This window comes from Xiphophorus hellerii, chromosome 13 (genome assembly GCF_003331165.1).
Source record: "Xiphophorus hellerii strain 12219 chromosome 13, Xiphophorus_hellerii-4.1, whole genome shotgun sequence".
Classification (NCBI taxonomy): Eukaryota; Metazoa; Chordata; class Actinopteri; order Cyprinodontiformes; family Poeciliidae; genus Xiphophorus; species Xiphophorus hellerii.
The window spans coordinates 22,901,942-22,911,269 of NC_045684.1; the positions used below are offsets into that span (position 1 = coordinate 22,901,942).

Below are 9,328 nucleotides of genomic sequence, written 5' to 3' on the forward strand. Positions count from 1 at the left end.
ATTTTTCTTAAATTTCTTCATTCTTTTATAACTTTTTCTCTTCAAACCAGTGAAAGTGGGCCAATTTTTTGGTCCGTTAAATGATTCTAGCTGTAAAGCATTGAAACATATGAAGTGGAGTTCTTCATTTTATAGACATTAATCTTTACCCTTCCCTTCAACAACAAAAACGCTACTTCTATACGATGGATTTTGCCAAACACTCATCGAAACATTTTTCATTGTTACCTTTACCATTTCTGTATTGTAAACTCAAATGCATATATGAGTTCAATTTCCTGTTAAGAATATTCAATATGAAAATTTACTATCAGTTAATTGTTAAGTTCATGACTTGTGGTTCATAAGCTTCATATAGATCAGTGCATAAAGTAAGTAAATTAAGCCACAGTTTAAGGCCTCCCGGCCAGCAGGAGGCTCCCAAGACCACTTGACCTTTGATACAGAGTAAAATAGCTTGTTCTGTTTGTATTGGGAAGTCAAACTTGACCTACTGTAGTTACATATTGGAAATATAACAAGATCGCCTCTTGCAGTTGGAAATCTGGTTTTAAAAAGTCAACTTCTTGGCTTCCACACATAAAGTTTCGAGAAAGTATTTATTTTCTCTTCTGGCAGTTGTGTCTTGTAAAAGCAGAGGTGCACACACTAGGCTACTCTATAACTGCCATGTTCCTTTGGTGTACACGTTCAGAAAAATAATATTATGGACCTGTGAGAGACGTCATAGCAACTGAAGCGTCTCTCTGGTTTTTCAACTTGCAAATATAGCTTTAATGTTAAAATTGGTTGTTAATTGTTTACAAAAATTGAACAAAGCTCCTGTGGTTTCAATGAATACGGGTTTAAATTTAATCTTAAGTCATTTCAGAAGTAAAATTTTGAATTCAGGCCGACAGCTGGAGCTGGATGAAAGCATCGGCCGCATGAACGTAAATGAAAAGGTCCACGCAAAGAACAGTGACGGGAGCCGAAAGTGTCACTGCAGCATCCCGACTTTCTTCCAGGATGTGCTTTACGTTGCCTACAGGAACAGGACTCTGGACGTTGTCAGAGGCTCCTCACAGCCTTTCCATGAACTTTATGAACTGTTCCCATCCGACAAGCAGCGCTGCAACATTAAAATCAGAAACAACAGGCTCCTACAAAGCCTCCTGCCTTCAAGCTGTTAAAATGACAAACAGCTGTTAAGACTTACGATTTTATTGTAAAGCGATGTGTATCTATGTTGTGTTTTGGAACATTATGTAATCTACTTTGACACTATCACAGAGAAATAATATGCCCTTCCGACATGTACGATCATCTTTAAAATAAAATGAGAACAAACCGATTAAATTCGGTGTTAGGAAGCGGCTCAGTGTTTGTTTTCTGCTTTATTTGTCTCGTGTAGAACAGAACAAACAACTCTACATGACTTTTGTCATTGCAAGAATCTTTAAAAGGCTTTATCGTTTAATTTACACGCATGTATTAAATGCTGTATATATTTATTAGATGACAGGACAGTGAGATTGATGTTTCAAGTTCACTTAAACGAGTAAATCCCTCTAAGTAATGCCTTGCTGCTGGCTTCCTCTGGAGAAAAAAATTTGTCATTAACAGATTTCTCACCAAGCATCAATTATTATTAAACTGAGATTAGAGTGTTTGTTTTCTTCCTTATTCAGCCTCTGAGCTACATGAACTGACCTGCTTCTGTCAGATTGACTCTAAAGTCGTTTCCATCTGAATCGATCACTTCACTGTTACCCTTCATCCTGAAACCAAATAAACATATTTGTAAAGACGTGAGTGTTGTCTATAAAAGTTTGCATGTGAGTCAATGTTTCTTTCCAACCCTGTTACTTTAGCTGCAAGTATTAAACATTTTACTGTCCCTGTTTTTTTTTTTTTTTTGCGGCAAATTAAACCTCCAGCTTTCTGTTTGTGGTTCTCGCTGCGCTCCAGCCTGTGGCCCCTTTAACGGGATCATCGCAGCTCTGAGGACGTAATCCCTAAATCCTGACAGCGCTGGATTGAAAACACACACTCATGCGCACACAATTACCAGGTGCAGACGGATCACATTTCGGGTTCCGGTATTATTTCAGGCTCTGTAACTGATCTAGCTTGTGAGGAAAAGCCCCGAATGACAGATGTTTCCCACTGACTTATGGAGAGGGTGCCGTATTTCACTGAAGGAGTAGCACATGGAGTGTGCATCAAAAAAAAGGGGAAAACAACAGTTTATTCCATAGTTTTATTTTGTTAGGGGGAATTTAACAACCGCTTTTCAAAGTTGGAGATAAAACGATCTATTAGCAGCTGTGTGGGCAGACGTGTTTGATGTTCTTCTCGTATTTAAATGATTGGTAAAAGTGGAGGATTCGATAGATTTCAGGCATGAGTAGTCACAGCTGGATTTGGCGCCGCATGTTTTCATCGACAGCCTCCACCGTGCCTCGCTTGGTAAACAGTCGAAATGATTTCACATCGTTTTACTATGATTCTAGACAACGCATCTGAAGACTTAACCCCAGACAAACCCGTCTTCTGGTCCCTACAGCATGACGTGCACAAAGGGGGGCCTTTCGAAAGTATTCATACCGCCTGCATTCACATTTTGTCATGTGACAATCATAAAAGGAATAGAAGATGTTGTAAATAGTCCATCTTTTTCAGTGTTCAGCACAGATACAAATGATGTGCATTTTTTGGAAAAGTGATAAGACTCCAATGGACATTCCCAGGATTGTGAGTCTGATATTTTTATTTCTGATAACTGAGCAGTCTTTTTTTTTGTTACAGCCTTGTACAGTACCTCATTGTTATTATTATTATTATTGTTAATCTTGTTTTTTATGTATTGTTTTTAACACTTTAAGAACTTTTTTGTGCATGAACCTTTATACCTAATGCTCCTGTTACACCTAAACTTCTCTTCTGTTCCACTCTATTGAATTATCAACGTCTTTTATTGGGATGGTTATGACTGACCGACACAATGAAGCACGATTGTGAATTGGAAGGAAAACGATTTAAGGTTTTCAACAAATTTTTACAAATAAAAATCTGAAACTTGTGGCACACCCTTCATTTTGATAGAAATTTTAATAAAAACTACGCGCAACCATTTGAGCTCTGATGTCATCTAATTGGTAATGGTTGGAGCTTAATACAGGCGAGTCCTTGAAGAAAACCTGTTTACTGAAAATCCGTCCACAGCCACAGCTCTCTGGTTTCCCTCAAGCTAATAAAAAGCAACGAGGCTAGCTGCTGCACCAACGCTGGCGACACAGCAAACATGTGGAAGAGCATGTTCCAGTTAGAAAACACCACATCTGGCCTATATGCCAATTAAGATGCACATACTGGAGCATCATCCTGTGGGAATGTTATTGTTGTAAAACATCCGCCTAGTAGCTCCAGTTGTATGTTTAATGAGGAAGATGACAACAGACAGCACAACAGCCCTAAATATACAACCAGAGACATGGTGAACTGGCTCGGATCAAAGCGTGCTAATGTGTTATAAAGGCCTAGTCAAAGTCCTGATCCCAATCCGTTTGAGAATCTGTTGCAAAACTTTGAAATTGAAACAGACAGACAACCTCCTTCTAATCCGCCTGAGTCTGAGCCACTTTTCTGTGGTTTCCATTCTAAAAACAAGAAAACCGTGTTTCGTTCTCCTTCCACGTCACATTTATCAATTACTCCAGAGCTGGTCTCTCACTCACAGATTCTAACGAAATCCATACAAGTTAGTGATTGTAACCGGAGTTTCCTCCTCTGTGACACACCAACCCCCATCCCCGTCTTCTGCCCTGTCAAACCTGCTCCCCCTGACTCATGGTAAGAAGGGCTAATCAGATGCCTCACTCACCCCATATGGATGCAGGAAGTGGGGCATTGTGGGACGCACAAAACCAGCAATCCTCCGCGGAGACAGCAGGAGAGAATGATTGTGCATTCCCACATGCTGCTGATGCGATTTAGCAGCGGGCAATTAGACTTTATGAGGGGAAGAAAAGTGACACAGAGCACAGAGTTCATCAAGACCGATGCGAGCCAAGGATTACAGAAAGCGAGAATTAATTATATATTGTGGGGGGGGGCAATAACGGAGAGGTGAGAAGAGTAGGGGGAATGGACTGGAGGAGAGAGAGGAAAAAAGGAGAGCGAAGAGGAGGAGTACGAAAGGAGGAAGAGAGGAGAGGAGGGGAGGGCGTGAGACAAAAGAGTGACAGCGAGGGAAGGAGCGAGGAGGAAACGCAGACGGGCATGTTTCTATGGGCACTCAGGACAGATTTGGGGTGAGGGAATCTTGCATCACTGCGGCGGGCCAATGGAAAGGCTCGGTTAAGATGTTCAAAGGGAGTGTCCTAGCAACAGTGGAGTAAATACCATAGCAGCAGCTGAGGGGGAATAATAAAAAAAAACAACCTATAGGCAGTCACACATGATTCAAAGACTGGTGCTCTATTTAAAGATAGCTGTAGTGGTGCAGACACACATCAGTGAATATCAATGAATATATATATATATATATATATATATATATATATATATATATATATATATATATATATATATATATATATATATATATAAAACCAGTGTGTAGATAACCAGAGGAACAGACACAGATCTGAACTTTCAATTACATGCTGATTACTTCCTTTCCCTTTCTGTCTATACGTTTCTACATTTTTATGCTTATTGTCAACACACTTTAACTGAACTGTCATTAATTTAATATTATTATTATTATTATTATTACTATTATTATTACTGCTATCATGATAGGTTATACTACTAATCGTGTATCTATTACTATTCAATGTAATTTATCACTATACAAGGCATGTCATAGCTATATAATAAAGATTCTTTAGCATCTCTACTTCCGCTTCTCTCGGCTCCTTCACACACAAAGACCTGCAGAGTCACAAGGCAGATCGCGAGCTTTTTTCACCCTCTCTTTCTTTCTTTCTTTCTTTCTTTCTTTATTTAGTCTTTCCCACAATTGCCAGAACAAAACTCTCCTGGAAAGCCATCGCTCTCATTCATTTGTCTCCTCCATTCAGTTTTTTTAGCTCACCTCTCTCTCTCTCCCTCCTGACGCTGTTCGGCTTTCGCCGTTGGGGCTACGTTGCTTTTAGCTAGCTTGTTTTGTCGACCCCAGCTAACTCTCGGTATGCTGCACGAGACGTGATGAAGATGGAAAGGTGAGGGGTGGGCGGCTGACATGCCTGACTAATGTGTCTCATTTTTATGTGACATGTGCTACGGTAGTTCTTGGTATGTCCTACATAACTGGGAGGGAAAAATCCACAGAAACTTCATGTTTGCCTTATTGGTTTGATGTATAGACGTTTGCTAAGTGGGCAGATGTTTGTGACAACCTTAGCCCACCTGGAAAATGCAGTAAATAATAATAAAAATTGATTGACCAGCCCTGAGAGGTTTACATTTGATACCTACACTTCCATCTATCCACCATCCAAGCGGAAGTTATACCCACCGTTCACCTGCCGCCTCCACCTCCCCCCATCCTGACCCGCATCTCTCAGCATCCTTTCCCTGATACTGATGCTGCAGGGCGGGACTATCCAGCTCCGCTCTTTCTACCAGCGCTGAGAAGTAAAGATGTCGCAGCTTACCGGCTGGGCATGCAGGATGAGGGAGGACGATATGCCTCTCAACTCCGATGCTCCTTCCTTCTTTCCGGGGCCGAGACGGATGAAGGAGAGAAAAACAAAAGAGGAGGACGGACACGAACAGGCGTAGAGACGCCGGCAGCCGGATGAAACGAGGAGAAAGAGAGAGAGGAAGCGGAAAGCAGGAGGAGGAAGAGGTCTCCGTGCTGCCGCCGTGCGTGCACTCAGTGAGGCTGCTTTACGGTTGTGAGGCAGAAGGCTGTAGATTCACCTAAACATCGCGAGTACGCACTGCCTCACGCCACGCAGCCCTCCCTCTCCCGCTCTCTGTCTCCGCACTAAAGACGGCAGCTGCTGCTCTATGAGAAATAGAACACTGTGTCCCCCGCCCTCTCCCCCTTTCCTCCTACCTCGCTCGCTCACAAAGACCCCCATCACACACACACACACAGACACATCTAGCGTGTCCTCACCCCCTCCTCTTTTGACTAACATCTCTCACTGGCCTGCTGGCAGTGAGACTCTGTGTGCCCTGACTTACACATATCTGTGTGCATATGGATTCAGGGTCGCATTGTGTTTGACATTGTTTCAGCGGCAGAGTGACTTTTTGTGTCCGCACGGTGTGAAAGTGAATCATGGAGGGGCAGGGATGCGCATCGGTGTATTTTTTGCAAAGTGTGTGGGTGATTGTTGAGCATCATTTGCCACTGTGCTGTTAAGGGGAAGGAAATGTTATGGCTTTTTATGTTCTGTGGTTATCAGAGGTGTAGGCGTGAGCATTTACTCGTTAGACTGAACTCGAAAGAGAAACGGTACTTTACCAAACTTTGCTCCTGATGCGCCTTCACTTGATTATGTGCGCATCTGTCCTCATCTTGCCATGCGTTGCTAAAGGATCCGTAACCTTTGAACGTTTCCCTTGTTTGTCAGTTCTGGAAAGTGTCGAATGCATTTGCAGCCACGCCGCTTTACTGTGACACCCCTAAATGAAATCAAGAGTGATTGATGCTCTCTAGCTAATGTGTCTATAGTCTAATGTCATATAACAAAAACTTTTCGTCAAAGGCCTCGGAGGTTTGTCAGAGAACATTAGTGGACAAAAAGCATCACACACTCCACATGGAGGTGGGTGGTTCATGTTGTGGGGAATCCTTTCTGATTGATGTTCACTCTGAGCTTGAAGTTTTGCAAAGAAGAAAGGCAAATATTTCTGTCTCTAGATGTGCAAAGCAAATAAAGACACACCCCAAAAGACTTGCACGTCACCAGTGCCTGAGGTAGGGTCAACAAAGTGCACAATCATTTATCACTTCTCCTCCACTTCAAAATATGCACAACTTTGTTGCAAGCATAAAACCCAACAAAACAGACCGAACTTTGTGGTTATAACATTTCAAAGGGTCTGAATACTTTCATGAACATCAAATTGTCCGTTAGGGACACCTACTTCGGGGTCGAAGCCTGGACAAAAGGGCAGCATTAAATGAGCCATGCCTGAATTGTCACTTTATCTGTGTTTGTATGTGTTTGGGGGAACAGAGAGTCTATTGTCTAGAGGTCTTCTGCCCAGACCAATGCTTGTGGCAGCCCACCCGGGGGTACAGGGACATGGTAGAGGAGCTCAAGACCAAATGTTACTGTGCAATGCTTCTCCACAGTTTATTACGGTGCCACAGCTGGGGTTACAAAGACATGGTGCCCTTTTATGGTCAGGTCATGGGAGTGACTCGTGGGGCAGTCCAGTTGATGAAGTCTTCCCACTGTGGTCATTGTTAATATTTGAATAGGCTGATGGGTAAAAGAGGACACCATCTTGCTGTCAGATGCTGGATGACTTTAAAGAGGCATCCACTTTTGCTTTAAGCTTAAAGACAAAGCTAGAACTTCATCAGAGCTCAGTGTTCATGACTGTGTTTTTGTAAACCATTAGCAGCCTTACCAAACTAAGACACTGTCTAGTAAAGCACTTTTACCTTTTGTTATTGTTAAGAATCAAAAAGGTCAATGTCTTTCATTGGGATTTTATGTGATAAAAATGGCCTCATCTAATGTGAGCTTCTTCTTCTATGTGTCTATCCCCAACATGGCTTGTGACAAATTTCTTATGGCTGTCTTTTAATAGCTCTCTTGACAAAATGTGGGAGAGGCACTATACAAAAGACATCACTTATTAATTAATTCAGACCTACTGAAGCCTGACATAGGAGGAAGAGCTAAATGTAGAACAGAGGGACAGTCAGATGTCCAACTTCACACTCAGCTCTTCCTGTTTTTGTGGTTGTGTCTGAGAAGTGGACTTTCTGACTGATACTTTCACATCACCAAACAGTGTCCAAGATTGCTCAACCAAGAGCACATAAGCAGCTGGTAATCTCACGCAAGCCTTACAAACGTTTCTGTCTTACTTCATCCTTATTTTACACCGCCACTCACATCAACACTTTGTACACAAAAGATGGGAGGAAATCATGGGCCGGTCTTTGACATTTTCACAAGTAATTTGATGTATTCTAGCCAGTTAACATCACTCTCATAAAGCCATAGGAACAGACAACGAGTTAGCAATTGCCTAAACAGCAGGCGGCTCTTCGGCCTCTGGGAGTACTTTCCAAAATGTAAGAACGAGACAGTTCAATTGGGGTGCTTTGCTAATTTAATGGGAAATAGAGTTCATAAGGTGTTTAGACAACAGAACATTCACAGTTTCACAGTTTCTCGCCAAGCAGCACCACCCCCGACACAACCACAACACCAAGCAGATGTTCTTGAGAAGAAAAGAGAGGTTGGGGGCAGTTTTGTCTGTTGTGTGTTAATAAACGTCTTTGATGCACTGGCGTGTGTGTGTGTGTGTGTGTGTGTGTGTGGTGGGGGCTTTGGGGCTTGACCAAGTACCTTGTGTTGAATCATCCTGAATGTGGTTAACAGATACATTGCTCAGATGTCACTGGCTGAGGATACTCTTGAAGGTGGAGTCATCCCGCTGTGTCTGTTTTCATGTCATAAAACATACAAACCAGAGAGGTCCTCTTGGAAAGACTTTGTCCAAAAAGCAGTCATCAGAAGTACTCTTTCAGAGTTTAGAAGTGGTTTTATGGATATGGATTTAAATTACACCCAAGTCTAAGCCATTGGACCCAATCTCAGTAACCCACCACACATGTATTTCAGATTGAGCCCAGCCAAGCCGAGGCTAGATCACCAAGGCACTCACTGGTGAGGTTAGCCCAGCCTTTCTAATCTGAACGACGTTCACCCATTTTCTGTGGTTTTGCTTCATTCCAGTCCTCGAGTCTTAGCTGCTTTCACATTTGCCGCCTTTTTCAGGTCAAGGATCATTCTCTGCCTCACTAAGTATCTTGGTATCTGGTTCTATCTGGTCATAGGGAATGTTAGGATAAAGACATAGAGGGACCAAATGAAGTACTTACTGAAGTAGTACTGCAATAGTTTAAGAAGTGTGCATGCTCTGTGGAGCTGAGGCATCTCCATGATGCTATTGAAGCAAACATGTTTGTGCAGACCCCCTCCTGAGAAATATTATTATGACCTAATGTGGGCACATTGTTCTGCAAGATAACAGCTTTGCTCCAACCCAAAATGGATAAATTGCTCGTATCCAAGGTTACCGCTCAGATGAGAAAGTCAATTTGCATAAGCTTCTGGGGAAAGTTTGCCTACAAAGA

General features: G+C 42.3%; 1 protein-coding gene across 2 annotated transcripts in view; it reads right to left on the reverse strand.

Moving 5' to 3' along the window:
• fam49al (family with sequence similarity 49 member A, like) overlaps positions 1–5,987 on the reverse strand; it is a 40,716-nt gene extending 34,729 nt beyond the window's left edge. For both annotated transcript variants that reach the window (XM_032580789.1, XM_032580791.1), the window contains exon 1: positions 5,646–5,987. The gene's annotated coding sequence lies outside the window, so the exon portion shown is untranslated. The remainder of the gene's footprint in view (positions 1–5,645) is intronic.
• Positions 5,988–9,328: the final 3,341 nt, after the last annotated feature.